The following is a 24,843-nucleotide window of genomic DNA, read 5'->3' as shown; positions in this document are numbered from 1 at the left end:
CTTTTTTGGTCTCCAGTGGCCTGCTCCGGATATATCCCCATCTTGAGGTACTCCTTTATGTCATAAAACCATGGCTCGCCATCTACTTCCTCCTGTACCGCGTTGCAATAAGCATGCTGATCACGAACCTGAATGTGCAACGGGTCAACATACATTTTGTCGGGGTGGTGTAACATTTATGCTAAAGTGGCCAATGCATCGGCAACCTCATTATGAACTCTCGAGATATGTCTGAATTCCACTAATCGAAATCCCTTTCTCAGATCATGCAAACATTGTCGATATGGTATGAGTTTCAAATCCCGTGTTTCCCACTCACCCTGAATCTGATGTACCAGGAGGTCCGAGTCTCCCAATACCAAAACGTCCTGGACATCCATGTCTGCAGCTAGTCGCAGACCCAAAATGCATGCTTCATACTCTGCCATGTTGTTGGTACAATAGAAGCGTAGCTGAGTTGTAACAGGATAATGACGTCCTGTTTCAGAAATGAGTACTGCTCCTATTCCAACCCCTTTTGCGTTTGCGGCTCCATCAAAGAAAAGCTTCCAACCTGGTTCCTCGGGTAATTCTAGCTCACATGTATGTATTACTTCCTCGTTTGGGAAATACGTCCTCAAAGGCTCGTATTCTTCATCAACGGGATTCTCAGCTAAGTGATCGGCCAGCACTTGGGCTTTCATGACCGTCCTCGTCACGTAGACGATATCATACTCTGTGAGCAAAATTTGCCATTTTGCTAACCTCCCTGTAGGCATAGGTTTCTGGAAAATGTACTTTAATGGATCCAGACGTGAAATGAGATAAGTAGTATACGAGGACAGGTAGTGTTTCAACTTCTGAGCCACCCAAGTTAGGGCGCAACATGTTCTCTCGAGCTGAGTGTACTTGACCTCATACACTATGAAATTCTTGCTAAGATAATAAATGGCCTGCTGCTTCCTTCCTGTAATGTCGTGTTGCCCCAACACACAGCCAAACGTACTCTCCAGGACCGTCAGATAAAGAATTAATGGCCTCCCCAGCTCAGGTAGAACCAACACAAGTGGATTGGACAGATACCCTTTGATATGGTCGAAAGCCTCTTGACACTTCGTCGTCCAGTCTACCGCAAAATCTTTCTTCAGCAGCCAAAATATGGGTTCACAAGTTGCCGTGAGTTGAGCGATGAACCTGCTAATATAAGTTAGTCTTACCAATAGACTCATTACCTCTGTTTTGTTCTTTGGCGGTGGAAAATCTTGGATGGGTCCAACTCAATGCCCCGTCGACTGACGATGAATCCTAACAGCTTTCCTAATGGAACCCCGAAGGCGCATTTGGCCGGGTTGAGCTTAATATCATACCTTCGAAGTCTTTGAAAGAATGTCCTTAGGTCTGCTACATGGTCTTCCTGATGTAAAGACTTTATGATCACATCATCTACGTACACTTCAATTTCTTTGTGTATCATGTCGTGAAACACAGTAGTCATTGCACGTTGCCCCAGCATTCTTCAATCCAAATGGCATTACCCGGTAGCAGTAAGTTCCCTATGGTGTAATGAAAGCTGTCTTTTCTGCATCTTCTTCGTCCATTAAGATCTGATGATATCCTGCATAGCAGTCCACAAAGGATCCGATCTCGCGCCCAGCGCAATTATCGATCAGGATATGGATGTTTGGCAATGGAAAATTATCCTTAGGACTTGCTTTGTTGAGATTGCAGAAGTCGACGCATACCCTGATTTTTCCATCCTTCTTCGGCACTGGTACTACATTGGCCAACCAATCGGGATATCGAGTGACCAGAATAACTTTTGCCTGCAGCTGCTTAGTCACTTCTTCTTTGATCTTCACACTCATCTCTGTTTTAAACTTCCTCAGTTTTTGCTTGACCGGAGGGTATGCCGGGTCAGTGGGCAACTTGTGAACCACTAGATTGGTGCTTAATCCTGGCATATCATCATATGACCATGCAAAAACGTCTTTGAACTCAATGAGGGTTTTGATTAATTCCTCCCTAACGTTTGGCTCAATGTGGATGCTAATTTTAGTTTCTCTGATATTATCTGCATCCCCTAGATTCACAGCCTCGGTGTCATTCAGATTAGGCCTGGGTTTCTCTTCAAATTGGCACAGTTCTCGATTTATTTCTTCGAAGACTTCATCCTTGTCATATTCAGACTCATTGTCACAATCAATCTCTTGTATCATTAAGTCGGAGTCAGATTGATTTATTAGACTAGGTCGAAGATCCGCGGTGCATGCCATGTCATTAGAACCAGTAAAAAGAGAACTGTTCAGAAAGAAAAAAGAACAAAACAAAATTAAAGTGAGACAAGAAAAGAAATTTTTATTAAAAATGCGGGATAACAGGGTTCACACTTTTACAAAAATAAAATGAGATTCGGATTACAGCCTGGAATAATCTGAAAATAAGAAAGAAAAATCAAAGCCAACTACCAGGACTCCCCCCGGATAGGAAGAGGAGTAACTGTCCAATTATTGGTTTTGGCCACAGGCCCCACAAACTGTATGTCTGCCCTGCAGGAACCCTCCTCCACCATATTGACATCAGCGAATAGTCTTTCGAAGCTCTGATTCAAATCCCCGTCTATCCCAATCAATGGTCCGAGAATTTTCGGGACAGATGACCCCTTGGCACTTGCTCTAACAAAGGATCTTGAGAGACACAGAACGGGTTTGGGAAGAAACCAAACTCTCTTCTTCATTTTCCGTGCCCGTTTTACATCTGCCGCAATCGGTTTGAACCCCAATCCAAAGGTCTCCAAATTCTTGGGCAAGGAGACAGGTTGGACAATCCCCTGAAGCTCAGCCCCCAGGCCTTTTCCTGGCACAAATCCATTGCCCAGCATCTCTGAAACCATCATGACCGTTGCGGAAGCTACCCTAGGGTTTGGAATGCTTTCACCCTCGGGAATCTTGTCTACTGACACTGCGTCAAAAATCTGGTAAACCCAGGGACCTTTGTCATCATTGGTCTCTATGAAGGGCACAATGGCGCCTCCCATGGTGCACGCAGTGTCCTCCCCATGCAGCATGACATCTTGTCTATCCCACTCGACTTGACCATTTGATGTAAGGTGGATGGCATTGCTTTAGCCGCGTGGATCCATGGTCGTCCCAACAGAAGGTTATAAGATACCGTGGCATCTAATACCTGGAACCCATGGTAAACTAGACCGGACCGATGGTCAACTCAAGTATAATATCCCCCACGGTGGCTGTTCCACTTTCGTCAAATCCTTGGACGCAAATGTTGTTCTTGTGGATTCTACAGTGGTCGATCTTCAACTGGTTCAGGGTGGATAATGGACAAATATTGGCACTTGAGCCGCTATCCACCAATGCCCGAGTAACTGCCGAATCTTCACATTTGACAGTCAAGTAGAGAGCTTTATTATGTTCCGTGCCTTCCACTGGCAGATCATCATCAGCGAATGTTACCCTGTTCACCTCAAAAATTTTGTTGGCAATCGTTTCAAGGTGGTTTACTGAAATTTCACTGGGCACATGAGCTTCATTCAGTATCTTCATCAGGGCCCGGCGATGTTCATCTGAATGGATTAGTAATGATAACAGCGAGATCTGGGCCGGTGTTTTCTTCAACTGTTCGACCACGGAGTAATCTTGAACTTTCATCTTTTTCAAGAATTCCTCAGCTTCTTCTTCTGACACAGGTTTCTTTGTTACAGCTGGGTTGGATTTTCTCAACTCCACTGGAGCAAAACATCGTCCCGATCGAATCAGTCCCTGCGCCTCACAACTATCCTCCTCCACTTGCTTTCCCTTGTACATTACCACTGCTTTTTCATACTTCCAAGGCACGGCCTTGCTATCAATCACTGGTAATTGGACTACAGCCTTTATGGTGACCAGCCCCCTGCAGACCCCTTTCACAACAACTACAGGTGGGGATGATGTCCCTGACACCACCAATTTGGCTGGCTCTGGTTTCTTTGTTGCGGTGGATGGATTTTTCCCTACTATTACCACTGGCTTGATATTTTCCCTCCTCAACTGCACCCCTACTTCCCCACCGGTCGATTCCTCTTTCGGAGCGGCTTGGATTGTCATCACTGTCTGTGAGGGTTTCTTTGGATCTCCTCCCTCGTATACCAACTCGATCATGTAAGCTTCGTGGTGTACTGGCAATGGGTTCTGGTTGATGTTGGGTGCCTCCGGTGTCTGGACTTCGATCTTGTTAGCATCAATAAGATCCTGTATTGCATGCCTCAACCTCCAACACTTTTCTGTATCATGCCCCAGCATTCCCGAGCAGTACTCACAGCTTATTGATCGGTCCAAATTTTGGGGTGGAGGATTTGGTCTCCTAGTCTCGACAGGACTCACCAAACCTAACTGCCTCAATTTGTGGAACAAGGCGGTGTAGGTTTCTCCAAACTCAGTAAAAGCTCTATGTCTCTGTAGCCTGTCATTTCTAGCAGCTTGATTTCCCCGAAAGCCCACCCCTGGAGGGTTTCTGTATGCCCTTGGTGGAGGATAGGTGTTATGGGGTGGAGGGTAGGTGTTTTGTGGTGGTGCATATGTGTTTTGGGGAGCCGGCGCCTGCCATTGCGGGCGAACCGGAGGCTGAGTGTATGTTTGGGCTTGGTGCACGGAGAAGTGTGGTTCTTGAGGTGGATAGTAGTTTTGTGGCGAGCTGTATGGATAATTTGGCCTGTAGGGTCTGGGTTGGTTGTGGTATGGTTTGCCGGACCTGGACCAACTGCCTGCCTCAACCGTGGCGACTTCTTCTTTCTTTCTCCTTCCCAGCGCATCTCCTGTGCCGCTCTGAATAACCTGGGTTGTTGCCTTGAGTGCTGGGTAATTCAGGATTTTATCAGACCTCAGCCCCTCCTCGATCATAACCCCTATCTTTACTACTTCATTGAAGGATTTTCCAACCGTCGTCACCAAGTGACCAAAGTAAGTTGGATCTAGCGTTTGCAGGAAGTAGTCCACCATTTCTCCCTCTCTCATGGGAGGATAAACCCTGGCTGCCTGTTCTCTCTAGTGGAAACCAAACTCACGAAAGCTTTCCCCAGTCTTCTTTCCGGTCCTCAACAATGTGAGACAGTCGGGGACTATCTTGCGATTGTATTGAAAGTGACCCGCAAAAGCTTGCGCTAGGTCATCCCAAGTGTACCATCTGCTGGAATCCTGCTTGGTATACCATTCCAATGCCGATCCACTCAAGCTTTGACCGAAATAAGCTATCAGTAGCTCATCTTTGCCGCCTGCCCCTCTCATTTTGCTACAAAATCCCCGCAAATGTGCCATGGGATCACCGTGCCCTTCATATAAATCAAACTTAGGCATCTTAAACCCAGCCGGGAGTTGGACGTCCGTGAAAGGGCATAGATCCTTGTAGGCCACGCTGACCTGGTTTCCCAATCCATGCAGGCTCCTGAAGGATTGCTCCAGTCTTTTGAACTTCCTCATTACCTCATCCTGCTCTAGAACCTTAGGCGGCTTTTCAATCTCCGTCGGGACCTCCAAGTGTGGATTATAGGTATGGGGTTCTGGTGCATTGAATGTGGGTTCAGGGGGATAGTACTGCACATCGTGAGCCTGAAACAACGGCTCACTAGTTGATCTTTGCAGTGTGGCTGGTGTGGGTCCCATAAAAGTGGGAACATTTGGTGTTGGGAGAGGTTGATGGGGTGGTGGAGCTTGGGAATCATGGGGGCTTCTCTCCTGATAATAACGGTGATTCGGGAGGCTTGTTGAAGGGCCAGAGTGAGGGTATTCCGGCATATGCCCTGGTGGTTCCGGGATCTTTTGTACTTTAGCCAAGGCTAACTGCATCGCATTCATCTCCAATCCCATTCTTTCTATCTTCTCCATCACTTCTTTCAACAACTGGCTTACCGGCCTTTCTTCCTCGGTACTATTTTCTGAAGTAGTCATGCTTGTTGGTACCGGTCCTTTGGATCTGGTTTGATAAGGGTGTGTTGCCAGAACGCTTTAACAACTAACTGTCTGGTATTTGTGGAAAACAACAAACTTGTTAGCGTTAGAGTTTAACAGATTTGATAATAGCACATTGGGGATGCAATGCTCCTAGGCAGTTAACCATTCCTAATATGCTTTGCTTCAAACGCATGCATCATCCCGGCTTGCTTTATTTGCGCCTTTAAAGTGTTTTGGGAACTCCCGTATTTCTTTCCATTATTCTTTCCATTTCTTCTTTTTTCTTTTTTTTTTCTTCTTTTTCTTTCTTTCTTCTTTTTTTTAAAGGCGGTCGAATCTTAAGTGGATTGCCTACGTATCACGTCACCGCGTGAATCAGACCGTGCGTAGTTCTGCCACAAAGTGAAGACATAAAATTCTTTTGGAATCATCCAATTCATCACCAAAATTTTCTATTACAAATTACTTATCTAAAACAAAGAACAGCAATAGTACAGAATCCAAAATTCTCATCCTGACTCGATGAAAGAAAAAAAAACAACATATGGGAAGACAATGGACCCATAAAGCCAACAAACAAGACTTGAATTAGGGATACATTAAAAATTCCAACTTAGGTGCTCGCGAGGAATCGTTCGGCCTTTCCGCGGACTTTGGTGTAAGGCCTCTCTGCAAGCTCTTCAACTCATTCATGATCCGGTGGACGTAGCCCATGATGGAATCAAGGAGGGTATCACGAGGTATTTGCTCACATACTAGGCATCTCATGTAGATGTAGTACCCAAACTCATCAAACCTTCATCGAATGTTGTCCCTCTCAACGAACAATTGCTCTATATGCCGGTTCTTTTGTCCCAGTGCTTGAGCATTGTCGGCGAGTCGATCCTGGAACCTCTCCATTTGTCTTTTCATTCTGGTCATCACATCGTAACAACGCCTTCTGTCAGCTTGGGCATCTCATGCTTGTTTGAAGATCCGCTCCTGAAGAGTGGAGTTCGTTTTCCTTAATATCCCGATGTTCATTTTAGAATCCTTTATGACTTGATGCAAATGCTTCCTCCGGGCCATTGTACCTTTTGCCCATATGACCTTTATTCTTGCTATGCAAGCTTCAGATCTCTCTAATTCTTCTCGGCTTTTGCTGACTTGATTTCTCAACTTTGCTATCAATCTTTCATCGGAGCGACGTTTCTGTCGGTCGCTGTTACTCTTACTAACTTGGCGAATTCGGGCTTTCAGTGCCTGGTTTTCTTTGGCTAATTTGTTCTTTTTACCCTGCTCAGAGGCGACTTGCACGTTGTTCTCAAATATAATCCTTTCAACTCGTCGCTTCAACTTCCCGATTTCAGCCCGGTAGCCTTCCTCCCTCATTAACCAGTCCCGCTGTTCCTGCGAATCATCCGTAAACTGTTGGACGTGAGCTCTTTTAGCAGGTCTCTGACAAATCTGGAACCTTCTCTCGAACCAAACATCGTACTTTGGGTCTACCTCACCCTTAGCCAGTTCTCGAACCATAGTCTTGGGCTCCAAGAATCTACATTCGTGCCACAGCTTTCTAATCTTTCCTTCGGGAAATACGACTCCTGGGCTCAGCTCAATGGCGTGCTTGCTTAGATCTTTATCAGTGGGAATTACTTGAAATCTTCCTAGCTGGAGCAATACCCGATGAGGAGCATATGGTTGGATGTTGCGAAGTCCCATTAAAAGAATATGACATTCCTCGGCCGCCATGTATATTACCTCAGTATCAGTCAACCACCCAAATGCCCATTCAATTTGGTCGGCTATTGTTGACCTCAAACGTGTAAGCCATGCTTCGACACCTTCGGGGAATACGACGCCTATCATTCGTTTCTCAAAACCGCTGATACAGTTTCTCTCGGTCAACCCGTGGTTCATGTATCCTGCTCGGTGATAGAGGTGTTCTTGCATCCACAGCTGGAGTAACAGATTGCATCCCTGGAAGAACTTGCCTCCTTCTTGGCATATAGTTAAAGCTCGGTAAATTTCGGACAAAATCAAAGGAACCACAGTACTGTCGGTTCTTTTGATTGCAACATCGGCCATCCCTACAAGGCCTATCTCTACTTTCTTATCTTTGCAGGGACAGACCACGATTCACAGGAATGTGGTGATTAATGCCAAAGTACGTCTTGCTTCCCACTTGTTTCTGTTCCCAGCATGAATTAATCCGAGATTTGGTTCTTCAAAACCCTGAGGAGTTCCATACCATTGATACAAGAATTGGAGAGCACAATATCCTCTCGACAAATCATCATTTTGCACCTTCCGACTAATGCTTAGCAAATCCAAAAACGCGTGTGGAGATACTGGTCTTGGTGAAAGTAAATACTGTCCTCTTAGTTTCCCATTCAATCCCGTATATCCGGTGACTTCCTATAGTGTAGGTGAAAGTTCAAAGTCAACAAAACGGAATACATTGCGGGTTGGGTCCTAGAACGATATTAGAGCTTCGAGGATATCTGTCCTTGGCTTGATATTCAGCAGATTGACAAAACCTCCCAATACTCTTCCCACTATCTTTTTACTATCGGCTTCCAGATCATTCCACCACATGTGGAGTTGCAGAGGGACCTCGCTAAAGACTGAGAACGGTTCATTTCGATTTGTGCTAATCCTGCATATTTATTAAGGTAATTAAAGAAAGAAAACTTTTATTAGACTCAAAACAGAACTATCTATATTCGATTTTTCTGAATTTTGAAGATGAAGGACTCGGGTTTCAAATACGGCCTTTCAGCACTTCGGGGACGAAGATTTTAAGGCTGTGTGGGTCTACCGGTCAAAATCACAAAAAATGGTCGTTTTTTGTGCAAATTCAGTCTTCCTGCGTCCTTTTCGGGAACAACCGGCTATTCATGGCAAAACAGCCTGACTTGATTTATTTTTCTGATGAAATTAACATTTGACATGTTTTGGTTATTTTTTAGCAAAAGGGGAGGTTGGACCCGATTGGGGCTGCATACGTATCTCATATCCGGTGAGAATCAAACAGGCGCAGTTCGCCCAATTAAACAAACTATTTTGAAGTACTTTAAGCAAAATAAAAATGAAAATAAATAAAATAAGGAAAAAAACTATTACCTTGATATATATATATATATATATATATATTTAATAAAAAAAACCTATTTTCGCTTCTGTTGGCAAATAAACTAAAACAAAAATCAAGACTCTTTTCCCATAACAAAACAAGTTATTTTTTCATTTTTCTATTTCTGCAGATCGGACAAACTAAAAATGATAGACTCTTTTTTTTCTTTTTTTTTTGAATAAAACTATATTAAAAGTAAAATATTTTTCCCAAATTTCGTCAGAGTTTTGACACTATTTGGACATTGTTATTTTTTCAAAACAGAAGATTAACCCTATACACTGCTATTTTTCCTCTTCTTTTTTTTCAATATTCAAAGCCGATCGTCATGCAAGTCCAAAACAAATAAATGCACAGCGTTGAGTAAGATGCATCAGGATGGTCTTTTCTGTTTCAGGTTGCTATTCCTAGACGGACCCAACCCCTGTGTTGAGTCCCTTAAGTAAAAAATGCACATGATGCAGATAAGTGTTCCTACTAGGGATCCGGCATGTGGCTTTGTTATACTAGGTTCAGAGCCTGGGTGTTTGTTCTAGACCTGGCTTACCCGAGCGGACAGCTCGAGCCGAGGGGGGCAGCGTACCGGGAATACAGAAGCTTAGCCGGCTTAGCAACTTGTCCGAACCTCGTTCTAAATTGGGTTTTGACACTATACAAGTCGTACAAAGTACACCCTTTTTCATGATTCAGAAGACTCAGAGAGAAGATGGGTTTCGACACAGTTTATATGCAGTTCACGTAATATCAAAGCGGTAAAAGGCAACCAATTAGCACATTGAGCCAAAACATGTAACAAAATCAGATAAAACCAAATATAACAATTTATATAAGCTCAAATTTCTGACCCTGAACCAGTGGTTCTGGGTTATATAATCCCCAGCAGAGTCGCCAGAGCTGTCACACCTCCTTTTTTCGCCCCCGCGAGGGGTGAAGGAGTTTTTTACAATTAAAGGACAATCAAAACAGGATTTGTTCGTTTATTTCAGAGTCGCCACTTGGGAGATTTAGGGTGTCCCAAGTCACCAATTTAATCCCGAATCGAGGAAAAGAATGACTCTATATTACAGTCTGCGTACCAGATGTGTCTTAAACTCTGATGTGTAACCCTTAAAAACCTGATCTCTCAACCCCTTTTTTCCTCTAATCTCTAACCCCTTCCCCTGTGCTCAAATGAGCCTATTTATAGGCTAAATACAAGCAAACCCCCCCCCCCCTCAGGCTGCCTCGTTTCCCACCCAGCTCTCAATTCTGCCCATGACTCCTTTAAACCCCATTAACATGTGTTTTGTGCCCCAATGGTATGGGAAGCTGACAGTCTTTTAATTAACCTCATGCTATCAAGTTTGGTTCCCCACTATTGCATTAGTTTAATCCTATTTCAGTACCCTATTGTCAGCTCACTTAAACTAATCATTTATGCTCTTTTCACACCCCCAAACTACCCCTGTCAGCCCATGATTATTACTGCAGTAAGACATTTTGAATTCTTGAAAGTTCAAATTCAAGCTGCCCTAAACTGAGTTCTAGCTATTACATTGCAGCTACAATTCATTCGCAGATAATGTCAAGCAATCAACTAAACGACAATGATTCGGTCAGTCATATGAAGCTATACAAATCAGAGTATTTGCACATTCAGTCCTATGAAACTAATCGACGACGTTTATCTAATCGACTATACTAATTATGACCTAGAATAATCAGTCGATCAAACAAACAACACGAATGGGGCATCAACTGCCTTCAACAACTTTGCACGACACAGGGAATCTATATGAATTATCTATTCGACGACATTAATTAACTCGAACATGTATATCACCATACGTATTCAAACATAAACAGAATAACAATCAACCAAATAAAAGGTCTTACGAAGATGGAGAACAAATTGGAAAAAATATCAGAAATACCAAATAAACCAATTAAACATGCTGACAAACCCAAACAACATTTAAACAAAAACACAAAAAAAGAAAGGGAACTCACTCTGAAAACTCAACAACAAACGACCCTAGCTTTGACTGGATTTGCCCATTTTGGGGTCGAAAAGACTTTAATCGAGGTGTTCTCAACCGAGAACACTTCGATTAAGGTCTATTAGACCCCAACCCTCCGTTTAATCTGGTCGGATTCCAAAAATTCTTGTGTTCTAGGGTTCGAACAGTCCGATTTGGAGCTTGAGGATATGTGGGTAGATTCGGACCAAACCAAGCTTGGTTTTGTCACCAGTAAGGGCAGGGTAGTGGCTAGTATGAATCCGGGGTGGGTTGGTGTAGATCGGGGTTGGGCTCGAATCTTCAAATCAAGATTCTAGATGATGGGGGATGATTCGAGGCACGGGGGTAACAGATCCGTGTTCAGGATGGTGAGGTGCGTCAGGGGTGTTACTTTGGTGGTCACCAGCGTCGTTGCCGCCGGGTTTATGGTGAGAGCGTATGGGGGCGGCTAAGGTTTGGAAGGGGGATTTGGGTTTGTGTTTGGGACGATGGAAGGGGGGTGTTCGGATGGGGGCGTGGGGTAAGGGTTTGAGCTTATATACGTAGTGGGTGGTTAGATCCTGGCCGTTGGATGAAGTGAGATCGATGGCCAGGATCTTTCACTTAATGGGAAACGGCGCCGTTTGGCATTGGTTGGGGGTCGGTTTGGATCGGTTACTGGGTCGGGTTTGGAAAGGGGGTGCTGAAAGGGATCTTGGACCGTTGGATTGGGCTGGATGGAGGGCTCAGATCAAATTCCCTATGCGGCGTCGTTTGGGTAAGTGAATGGCCTGATCTGGACCGTTCATTTGAATCAATCAACGGCTCAGGATGGGGAAGTTGATACGGCGTCGTTTTGGGCGTGCCTGGGAAGCCTGGGTTTGGACTGGGTTGTGGTAATTGGTTTGGGCCTGATTTATTTAAATTTTGGCCCAAATCCGCTATTTTCCTTCTTTACAATTAGACAAAAATTCCTAAAAACCAAAATTAAACACACAAATATTAATTAATACCCAACAACAAATATCACACGAATTAAAACATTACGATGACAACAAAATGCATATTTTTGTGATTTTTGCTTTTAAACAACCAAATTATAATTAACTCGTTCCTAAATGTACCAATTATTCCTAAATGCATGCAACATGTATTTTTTTTTGTATTTTCTAACTATAGCGAGGCGAGCATTTACGGATAGAACAATTATCAAAATGTCACATAAATCCTCAAAATTGTACCCGAAGGTAACTTGTTTTATTTGTTTTCCGATTTCTTTTGGAGCAGTTTCCGTTAAGAAAAAATCACATGCTCACAATGATATTACCAATATTCTTGATATTAAAAAGAGTGACTCCTTTGGCACCTATCTGGGCTTTCCTATCCTAAATAAACACCCTAGACCAAAAGACTATCAATTTATCATTAACAGAATGAGAGCTAAACTAACGGCCTGGAAAATAAAGTTCCTAAATATAGCAGGTCGGACAACTCTCTCTCATTCCTGTCTAAACTCAATCCCAAACCACTATATGCAATTTACCCTCCTCCCTATGAATATCCTCAAAGAAATTGATAAGGTTCAAAGGGATTTCATATGGGGTACTACTAAAGAGAAACGTAAAATTCACCATATTAATTGGTTAACCGTTTGTCAACCAAAAAACATGGGAGGCCTTGGTCTCCATAAGGCTAAAGATAAAAATGTGTGTACTATTGATAATCTTGCTTGGAGGACCATTACAAACCCTACCACTCCTTGGGCTCAACTCATCATTAATACCCATGCTAACAATAAAAACACTAGGAAAAATTCTTTCATATGGAAAGGTATTCTAAAGGGGTGGGAATTATGCTCCAAGCGTATCAATTGGCAACTTCATCAACTCTCTAAAATGAGTATTTGGGAGACCAATTGGATCCCTAACCTAGCCTTAGAAATAACATAGAAGGCCCTTTATCAAAAAATGACTATCACCTAAAACTAAGGAATATTTTTGATGGCCAACAATGACACTTTGATAATATATCCCTCAACCTTCCTGATGATATCAAGGATGCTATATCCAAAACAAGAATCTGTGTTAAACATCCAAATAAGGATATCCCTATTTGGGCCCTCAATACAAAAGGTATTTTCGCCACCAAAACTTGCTACTCCTTAATCAACACCAATGAGAATAAGAATTTGGATTTTCAGTGGATTTGGAGCTTGCCTTGTCCTAATAAGATCAATTTTTTTCTCTGGCAATGCCTTCACAATAAAATTCCTTGTAGACAATATCTCGCAAAAATTGACCTTAATATAGATCCTCATTGCCCTATATGTAGAAATCTTATAGAGGAATCTAACACTCATATTTTTCTTAACTGTCATGCAAGCCATCATATTTGGGAAACCATTGGTTGGAAAAAGTTCGATAAGGAAAATTGGGAACATTGGCTAATCCAATTAAAGAACTATAATTACGCCTTCAACAACAACTTTTTAAACTGGAACCTTTTCTTCCCTTTTGCAATTTGGTATATTTGGAACAACAGAAATAACAATAACCAAAATAATACTAATTTGCATATAAACATTCACCTCATTACAACTAAAGCTATCGAATTCCGTCTTTTAACTGAAACTACTGTGCTACATGCTCCAAAGCTTCACATTAAGGTTAGATCGCATAAACCTCCAATAGGATGGTTCAAATTAAACATTGATGTTGGCTTCCATAAAGACATGCAAAAATGTGGTCCAGGTGGAGTAATCAGAAATGCAAAAGGTGATTGGATTGTTGGTTACAACAAATCTGCTCATGCAAAGGGTTGTCTTCAAGCAGAAATCAAAGCTTTGCTATAAGGATTAAAAACAGCCCATGAGTTGAGCTTGTTTCCACTTCAAATTGAAACAGATTCCACGGAGGTAATTCTATCAATACAACAAGGTAATAATCTATATGCTAACATTATTCTAAAATGCAGGTTGTTAATGCACCAACAGAAGCAGGTAACCCTCCAACACGAATTCCGGCAAGGGAATAGGACAGCTCACCAGCTAGCATACATGGGAATTGCTAATACAAGGAAGAAGAAGAAAGTTTTTGTTGCCCCCTCTGGAGATGTTAAATTCCTAGTAGAACATGATGTACTAGAACAATGTGTTTTTGAAAAACTCTTATCATATGATGCTTGTAATACTTTAGCAAGCCTAGGTAATCAAAGTATCCTATGTGACACTAACTACAAAATCCATGTAATGCATGTTCCGTAACTTTTAATATATATATTTTCTGTTTGCTCAAAAAAAAATTTCCTGTTTGCTAAAAAAAAAAAGACTTGAAACCCAATTTTGTTGTCATGTATGGCTGCTATTTAATTTTCTGTGTTTATATATTTAAAGCTGAAAATGGTATTGAATAATTACTAACTAGTTAGACTTGATATGATGAATATGATCAATAAGGTGAAATTTGTTTTGGCCGTGTGTCATTCATTGAAGCTAAGGAGCACAAAACGTGATGCCCTACTGATGCTATATTTTTTACATCGTTGAGTTACTAATTCTGAGTTCTAAAAAAGAATTAAATTGTTTAAAGATTATTTTGGGCTGTGCAAGATAGGAAATCTTAGATAAGAATATTGTTAACTTTGAGGATTGTAGACAAACATAGTAAGAGTCGAGGTGAGAAGGCGACTTCTTGTATATTCATCTGCACACTTGTGTGCTATTTTATATCGCAAGGGGATTGGAGCATGCTACCATGAGATGCTTATGGCGCCATAGAGTTACATAGAGCGTAGTCCTAATTAATCTAACTAATTTGATCCTTATAGATAGTCTAGGTTATCCTCTAACTACTCGATATACTAGGCTTAACATCTTCAGCTGTTGTTGAGGCTAGTGCTCTGTATTCAGCCTCTACACTTAACCTTGCCGTTGTGTGTATTTTCTTAAGGATAAATTTCACAAATGGTCATATAACAATAACTTTTTTTTCCACTAAAGTCATATAGCTTTGTTTTCTCACACAAAAATCATATAACTATGACTTTTTTTCATCACAGTCACATAACTATATTTTCTCACACAAAAATCATAAAACTTTTATTAACTCGACAAAAATCATAGTGATCGAAAAATATAATTTTTTTAGTATTTTTTTATTTTGTTGGTTTATATTTCTTATTTTCAGTCTAATAAGTAATAATCCAACTAAAATAGAAATGACTCAACCTGACCTAGCCACTCGACCCAATAATCATATATATAAACTAAAAAATACTAACAATAAATAGTAAATCCTTTAAAATATGATACTTCTATCTTTTATTTTTCTTTCAAGATTTTTATTCAAATTGATAGCATTTTTATTTCAAGGGCTCTCTAATTATACCTTTTATTTCTTTAGTTTTTTGCCAGAATCTCATGCATCCCGAACTTATTTTTTTTGTTGGGGAAGAATTCACTTTTAGTATTATTTTAACTTACGTATATGGGTATTATGTCAGGCTGAGTTGGGTCATTCTTATTTTAAGGAAAAAATATAAAATTAACCGGCCGACTGAAACTGATTGCATTTGCTAGCCGAAATATATATAAAATGTGTATGTATATAATACACACACACACACACACACACACACACACACACACACACATATATATATATTATCGGCTATTATTTTTAGGAGCAGCTAAAATATACTTATATTTCTTCTATTTTAATTGGGTAGTTATTTATTAGACTGAAATAAAAAATAAAAAAATGAAAAATAAGAAAATGCTACCGGAAAATTTATTTTTAGTTCTAACCACTATGATTTTTGTGTGACTTAGTGAAAGTTTTATAATTTTTGTGCGAAAAAACAAAGCTATATGACTTTGGTGAAAAAAAAGTCATAGTTATACGACCATTTGTGAAATTTACCCTGTTTCTTAATTAGATGCGCAAGATATACAATTTGCACCTAGATAAATTGTGTAGTTGATATGCTTGTTGTGGTTCATCCTCGCCAATGTGCATCTAAGAATGCATATAATCTGAGAGGTGACTTTGCAAGCAATCTGAGCCCATATTGAGTACTCCCCTTTACATACTCTTTTCACAACTTGAAGATGTTCAGTATTTGGATTTTGTATAAATTGATTTTCCAGGTTCACAACATGTGATATGTCAGGCCTGGTTAAAGTAAGTGTCGATGTAAAAATGTATTAGCTCTCTGATAGGCGACTACAGACTCACTGCAACTGATAGAACCACTTTTATGGTAGTAGCCTTCAACACAAGACTAAATATTTTTTCAAAGTTAATTCTTCTTATTGAGAGTATCCCTCAGCAGCAAGCGGCTTTGAACCTGTCTATAGTGACATCAGACTTTAGTTTAGTTTTGAAAACTCATTTTGAACCATCTATATTCATATCTGCAGTTATAGGAACTAGAGTTCATGTCTGGTTGTATGTAATGCATCATTCTTCCTGCATTGCTGCATATCACTATGGAATGCTAAGTGTCTGGCTCACAGTTCTTTATTCCATGCTCATTGCTTCCTTTTCTGCTATTAAAGAAGTATGAACTACATGCATTTTCGTTGAGAAGTGCTGCCTGCTTATTCATCTGGGTCATTCACATCCGAGGAAGGCACCATGATGTGATTTTGCTTAATGTTAAACCATTTTGATAGTTCAACTTCTAGTTATATACCCAGTGGATCATATAGTGAAAATAGGTTGGGCTCTTGCACCTCAATGCTTGGATCTATAAAGTTGTGTTTATAGTATCCTGACCTTCTACATCCCAATCAACATTATTGCTACTGTCATTATCCTCACTGGTGTTTTTTTTTTGAGTCATTTTCAACTTGGAAATTGATCTGATGCTAGAGTGTATTGACCAATGTCACGAACCCAGTTCACCCTCCGCAAACCATCGTGATGGCACCTAGTCCCTACGACTAGGTAAGCTTACATTGCGGAAGATAAATCAATTTTCGGAAGTAAAACAATTTAAAACAGAATTAAAGTAATAAGACAGTGTTTAAAAGTGCCGCTCGACATACACAACATTTAACTCTCAGAACCAATACATATCTCCAAGACCCGGAAACTCATGAATCACAAGTTAAGGATCACTACACGGTACTCTAACTCTAGAATATCTAACAAGAAAAAGAAATACAGAAGGGCAAATGTTTAAAAGCTAGAATAGAAAGGGACTCCTCGGTGTTCGGACGCGACATATGTACCTCGAAGCCTTAAAAGCAGTCGCCTCGCCTCATGGGTGATAGGATTGAGTCGCAATACCTGGATCTGCACATGAAAAACATGCGCAGAAAGGGCATGAGTACACCACAGCGGTACTCAGTAAGTGCCAAGCCTAACCTCGGTCCCTACTGAGGTTAAATAAAGTATAAAGTTTGACAATATAGAACAGAACAGTATAATAAATACAGTAGTAAAAGTAACACATGATATAAAAAAAGCGCAACAACAACTATTATAGAGACAAGGCAAAACACGGAAAGAAATGTGACTTAGACCCAAATTAACAAACGGGGATCTCCTAGGATACCGTCTTGTAGTCCCATATGTACATATCCAATGGATCTCTCGTGATCCCATCCCGTAGTCCAACTCATAGTGTGCGGGGATCTATCGGAATCCAGTTCCGTAGTCCCAAATGTAAATACCCAATACTAGGGAATCTACCGGGTGCATTCCTGTAGTTCCATATAATTGTGCAGGGGAATCTACCGGAATCCCACATTCGTAGTCCCAAAATAAACATACAAGGGGGAGCTACCAGAATCTCTCATCCGTAGTCCCAAAATAAACAGATAAGGGGGAGCTACCGGAATCCCACATCCGTAGTCCCAAAATAATTACATAGCAGCAATAGGAAAATATACGGAAATGGTAAAATTTCATATTAAGGCAACAAGTGATTCTAGTCTAGCATGCTTTATAGAATTCAGGTAAGGCAGGTTGAGCAAATAAAGCAATTAAGTCACTTAGATATGCTTTCCTAAGCTTACAACAGGCTTAATAGTGCAAGTAATAAAAATAGGAAAGGAAACATACTAGCGATTACTTAGTGAAAATCGGATTTCAAACAATTAGCACAAGTACGCACTCGTCACCTCATGTACAAGGCATTTCAATTACCAAATATACCAAATCCTAAGGGGAATATCACCACACAAGGTTAGACAAGCCACTTACCTCGAACAGGTTCAAAATCAACCGGAAACCACGCTCTTGCCACGAGTCCTCGACTCTAAATGGAACAAATCTATTCAATTCAATTGCATAATGTAAATAACACTTCAAGTAACTGATTCTACAAAGATATTCTTAGCTAATACGCGAAATTAGGTAAAATTACCAAAACACCCCTCGCCCCAATGTCTCAAAATCGGGTAAGGAATCGTTACCTAATTGATATCTCTGAAAATCCCTCAAAATCTCACTTAAATCCGAGCTCTCAAACTCTAGTTTTGATAAAAGTGTCTAAACTCTCGACTTTGAAATTTTATAATCTGCCTAGGTAAATCCTTCTTTACGAACGCGGTCAAAGCCTCGCTTTCCCGAAGAAAAAATTGACATTGACCATTTTTCCTTCTTCGCGAACGCGCCCCCTTATTCGCGAACGCGAAGGCTCAGCTTCCCAGTCCATAGCGAACGCGACTCCCTTCTCGCGAACGCGTAGTTCAAAGACCCAGCCCTTCGCAAACGCGCGACCTCCCTCGCGAATGTGAAGGCCAAACCTTCAGCTCCACATCTTCACCCTTCGTGAATGCGAAGAACAACTGGTATGCAACACACACAGCAATTTTCTAGAACTTCAAACATCATGAAATGGTCCGATTGACCACCCGAACCCGAGGCCCCCGGGACCTCAACCAAACCTGCCAACCAATCCTAAAACATCGTTCAAGCTTGTTCCAATCTTCGGAATGCTCAAAACAATATCAAAACACCTATTTTTCATCGGATTCAACCCTAAGAATTCCAAAAACTCTAAATATACGCTTTTGATAAAAAAGTCTATCAAACCTTGTTCGAATGGCCTGAAATTTTGCACACATGTCACATTAAACACTACGGAGCTACTCAAACTTCCACAATTCCATTCTGACAATCGGATCAAAATCTCACTATCGAACCGGAAACTTCAAAAATTCAACTTTCAGCATTTCAAGCCTAAATTAGCTATGGACTTCCAAAACACAATCTGAACACGCCCCTAAGCTCGAAATCACCGAACAGAGCTAATGGAACAAACAAATTTCCATTCCAAGGCCGTCTTCACACTGTTCCGACTACGGTCAACTTTCCAACACTTAAGCTCTCATTTATGGACTAAGTGTCGCAAAACTCTCTGAATCTCAAAAATGAACATCCCGGCAAATCAAAACAGTAGAAATAAACTTAGGGAAAGCAGTTAATGGGGGATCGGGGTGTAAATGCTTAAAAGGAACGGTCGGGTCGTCACATCCCCCTATACTTAAACATTCGTTCGTCCTCAAACGAGCATAGAGACATACCTGAAGTAGTAAAAAGATGAGGGTAACAGCTGCACATTTCCTGCTTCGTCTCCCAAGTCGCCTCCTCGACCGGCTGACCCCACCATTAAACCTTTACGAATGCAATGTTCTTTGACCTCAGCTTTCTAACCTGCCTATCTAATATTGCCACTAGCTCCTAAACATAAGATAGATCCTTGTCCAACTGGACTGAACTCAAATCCAACACATGTGATGGGTCACCGTGATACCTACGGAGCTTCGAAATATGAAATACCGGATGAACTCCTGCCAAGCTAGGAGGTAAGGCAAGATCATAAGCAACCTCCCTAACATGCCTTAATATCTCAAAATGGCCAATAAACCTCGGACTCAACTTCCCTTTCTTCCCAAATCTCATAACGCCCTTCATAGGCAAAACCCGAAGCAGAACCTGCTCTCCAACCATATAAGAAACATCACGAACCTTCCGATTCGTGTAACTCTTCTGTCTGGACTGGGCTATACAGAGTCTATCCTGAATTACCTTGACCTTCTCCAAAGCATCTTGAACCAAGTCTGTGCCGAATAATCTAGCCTCACCTGGCTCAAACCAACCCACCGGGGATCTACACCGTCTACCATATAAAGCCTCATACGGTGCCATCTGAATGATGGACTGATAGCAGTTATTGTACGCAAACTCCGCAAATGGCAAGAACTGATCCCAAGTGTTGATACCCAATTTTTTTCCTGTATATGTTTATATGCAAAACACTTTCAAAATAGCATATGTATGCAAATATAAGTATTTTAAAATATTTTTATTATTTTTCCTTAATTTTAAAGGCTTTTAAAATCAATTTTATTGCCTTATTTTATCAAGAAAAATCCAATAAGTGTCCAAAATTATTATTTTTGGTGATTCACTTTTTGAATTCTCATATTTATGCTAAAATAAAGCCCATATAATTTTTGCATGTTTTTACAAATTTATTTAGTATTTTAAAGCTCAACTGCATGTAATTGCAATATTAGCCTCATTTATGATTTGATTGCATTTATATTTATAAAAATCAAGTCCAGTATTTTTAAATTGATAATTATATGTTATAAATCATTTTAGTACATTAAATCTCTTTCCAGATTTTAATTTGCTATTTTTTATAAAATAAATGGGGACAAGTGGCTATTTAAAATCTAGCCAGATTTCCTTTCAATTTCAGCCTAATTTGCACCCCTAATCCAGCCCAATTCCTAAAATTACCCAACCCACAACCCGTTTAAATGACCCGCTCGACCCCCCATTTAATCCAGGTCGTTGATCAAAATGATCAACGGTCACATTTCAACCTTACCATTTTTAATTACTCATTACCCCCGTAAACCTAAATCATTTTCCACCTACCACCCGCCTCTGAACCCTACCACTATCTCAAACTCTCTCGAAGCTTCTCAAACCCTAGCCGCCTCCCACCACTTCCACCCTAAAGCCACCGGAATCCATGGCTTCCAAGGCCATCAGAATGCTATACTGGCCTCCTACGGCTCATACACGCCTGGTTTTTGAAGATTCAAAGCCTAACCACAACTAAGTTTGGTCCAAGCTTCATCTGGTTCAAGTTCTACAGCCATCTCCGGCTTTGCTCCGGCGTACTATGGTTGTTCGAGCCTGACCTCGACCTTTCCTGCTTAGATCGGTGACTTTTTCAAGCCTTTCTCACTACTGAGGTTCTTCTGAAACACTAACCATTCGATCTTTTCTGATTCCTTTAGATCTGTTGTGTATCTATGCTTTCCCTAAGCTTTTAAACGATTTTTTGTCTTTTCTTTCAAAAAACTACTTTCAAAACCATTTCTTTTCCGATCTAGGATTTTCTGAAAAGTATTTAAATGTTTCTCTGACTTTCTTTTTCTTTTTGTGTATCTACCTCTACTGTGTTCTTGTATTTTCTTCTACCGTGTTCTTGTATGCTTCTTCTACGGTGTTCTCCTATACTATGTTCTTGTGTTTTCCTATACTGTGTTCTTGTGTGTTTCTCCTATCGTATCTTCTTTTACTATGTTCTTAAGTGTTTCTTATTAAGTTCCGTCTACTGAGCTCTGTTTAAGTTTCTTCTAAAACTTCTTAGCATGCTTCTTCTATTGTTCTTATCAATTTTTCCCATTATGTTTCGTATTAGCTTCTCATACTCTATTTTCTTTGAGCTCTTCTACTATGTTCTGCATGTTACTTTTCTATCATGTTTTCTGGGACCTCTGAACCTGTTTCGAATTTTATTACTTGCCATCTCATCTCTGCACTCGATTAATGGCGGAAACCCTAGAATTTGGGGGTTCTTCCAGGTTTGGCAATGTGATTTGCTGGAACTAAGGTTTTATTTTTAAAACCCCCCAACTTTTTCAGACCAATTTCGAGTCTCTGAACTGAGCTTGGTTATCTTTGTTTTCACATAATTCTAAACTTTTTTTACTGGATCTTTTGCATGCTATCAGAATGCTACTTCTCCTCCGTATTACTGACTTATGTGAAGAACCACTACCTACTGATTTTGCAATGGCATAACATCTTCTTTCAAATCAATATGTTTGTATGCTTTTTATATGTGATGAACCTCCCTCTAAAGGGGTTTTCAAATTTATGATTAGTTCAGACTTCCTTTTGAATAGGACTAATTAATTTTCCTTCCTTGTTTGCTGATTTTTCTCATGACTCGACTTAATTTTAAAACCCTTCTCAGCTTTTATGACTTGGTTCATTCATGGATTAGTAATTACAAGATCCCTAACTATTGATTTACTGGCTACTAATTGATTTTCCTACCTTATTTGTACAACCTTGTACTTCAAAATCTTGTCCTTAAATAACCTTTTATGTATTTTTCCCTAATTGAATGCTTTGCACAAAGTGCTTATTCAATTTTTTTTCTTAAATCATTTTTACCCGTTTGTATCTGAATTCCCTAATTAAGGAAAGTCTTGTGTAATTGATTCTTAATTGACAATCAGTTCCTTAACTTCTTACTTTATTTATGCCTTATTTTCACAATATAAATGCACAACTCTTTCACAAACTCATCATCAATTCACAATCTTTCTGAACTCACACTTATACACAATAGTATCTTCTCTTCTTGTCTACATTGTGGCCTGTCTACAAGACCTACTACTTTCCTCAATTTGTCTCTTTAGAGCTGGTATGTCCGGATTTAATTTTTAGCACCACAACAATGTGTATTTACTGCTTTGTGTCCATGTCTACTTGTTATTTCTGTATATCTCAACACTTAAAGTGGCATGCTGATTTCCTTCTGTTTGTTTTATTATGAATCCCATTCCCCTGTACTCTTATGTGTTTTGAGTTATGACTTAAGGCAAGGCAATGTAAGTTGTTGTCCATGAGTTAAGTTTGATCCACTGGAGTCCTAACCTCTAATAATGTTCTAATAGGCTTATGGGTGTGCCAGCATCTCCCATTGCTGGGTATGCCTACTAGCCTGCTTTTACCTCTTTGCAACCTCCCCATTCCCCTATACACCTATGTGTACTAATTTAAGATGTTTCCCTTTTCCCTTTCCCCTTTCAACATTCTATTTCTGCACTTGCACTCTCTCATAGTCTCTAAGTTCCGCCCCCCTCTTGTGAGCCTTACCTTGGGACCTTGAATTCCCTCTGAACTTGGACACTTGAGGGCTGGCCCTTCCACACTGCACTATGTCTTAATCTGGTGATATATTTGGGTGTAAGCACTGCCCGGAGTTCATATGAGACTCTTAAGGAACTTTGATACATCCAAATGAGAGAAAGGCTTTGGAACATGATCTCTTGGAGTTGGTTTACTTCATATTTTAGACAGGAAGTCTGAATCAGGCTCTCCTTGGTTGTACGTTTTAATTTCTGATGTATTTTCTTTACTTTACTTTATTCTAGGCTGTAATAATTTTGTAATAACCTCTTGGGGATGGCTAGTGAAAAGGGGAGGGATAACTATTTCTCTCATATAGACATCCTACCTATAGGTTTCTAAATTTCTGCATTCTCTCATATAGACATACTGCCTATAGGTTTCTAAATTTATGCATTCTCTCGTATGGGTATCCTGCCTATAGGTTACTAAATTTCTGCATTCTCTCGTATAGGTATCCTGCCTATAGGTTTCTAAATTTCTGCATTCTCTCATATAGATATCCTGCCTATAGGTTTCTAAATTTCTGCATTCTCTCATCTAGATACCATGTCCACAAATATCTGAAATCTAAATTCCGCATATGCGTATAGAAAATATGCCTATAAGTCTTTCTGAATCTTGCATATCCATTTTTCATTAAGCAATCATGTTCATATGTCTTAAATAACCAACTGCAATTAGATATCATGTTAATAGGCGTTAAACGAAATTCAGCATCTAGATGTCATGCCTATAGGATTTCTGTATTTTTTTACTATTTTTATAAAAGTGTCCAAAATCGATAACACATAGAAAGCATGTATATAGGAGCTTTAATCGAATCTGAACGGCCTCACTCGCTTATAAGTCTAAAACCAGTAACAGTGATGCATGCTCTTTTGCTAAAACTCGGCTACCTTTAATAATAGACGATTTTTCTTAAATCAGTATGTATTCATGTTTACTTCATTGTTTATAGAATCAGTAGATATCATTCCTATAGGGTATTCTTCTAACACTTAGACAAGCCATAGGGTGAAAGTTTATAAGTTGAATCAAATTTTATATGCTACAACCAGCAGGCAGGCCTGATTCGGGCTTCTTATCTGAACTATATATTAAATCAGTCTGCCTCACCCCTTTTAAGTTTTAGTCAGACCCTAAACAGTACATGCGAGTCATGGTACATTGTGTGCTTTCTTTGGTTTAAATGAGGTCTGTTTGAGCCCTTTTTATTTGTTTAAATGCTTCCCTAAACTTGCTATATGTGTTTTGGTTGTTGCCTTAGTATTTTACCTTTTGAAACCACAAATAAGCCCAATACCTCCTCCCTTTAGCATTAATAGTCCTAAGTGCCTCCGTGGCTGATATGATTGGGGCGGGTAATAGCATGCAATAAGTAAATGAGACCATTCCGTGCTTTAATACCTTAACGGGGTAGGAAAGGGTAGATATGGATATGATGACCACGCGATAACATCACGTGTAGCCCCTCACTGAGGAGTAATTACCGGATGTTGTGTGGGGTGATCCATATTATCAATAAACCTAGGACTCCCCTTCCCTTTGTTTTCTTTGTTTTTTTTAAATCTTTTTAAACCATTTCTTATAAGGAAATCAACTCTTTTTAGTTCCTTTTTCTTATTTTTATTTATTTGTAAGCATTACGT

Source organism: Nicotiana tabacum, chromosome 22 (assembly GCF_000715075.1).
Source record: "Nicotiana tabacum cultivar K326 chromosome 22, ASM71507v2, whole genome shotgun sequence".
In the NCBI taxonomy this organism is placed as follows: domain Eukaryota; kingdom Viridiplantae; phylum Streptophyta; class Magnoliopsida; order Solanales; family Solanaceae; genus Nicotiana; species Nicotiana tabacum.
This window is presented reverse-complemented; position numbering follows the sequence as displayed.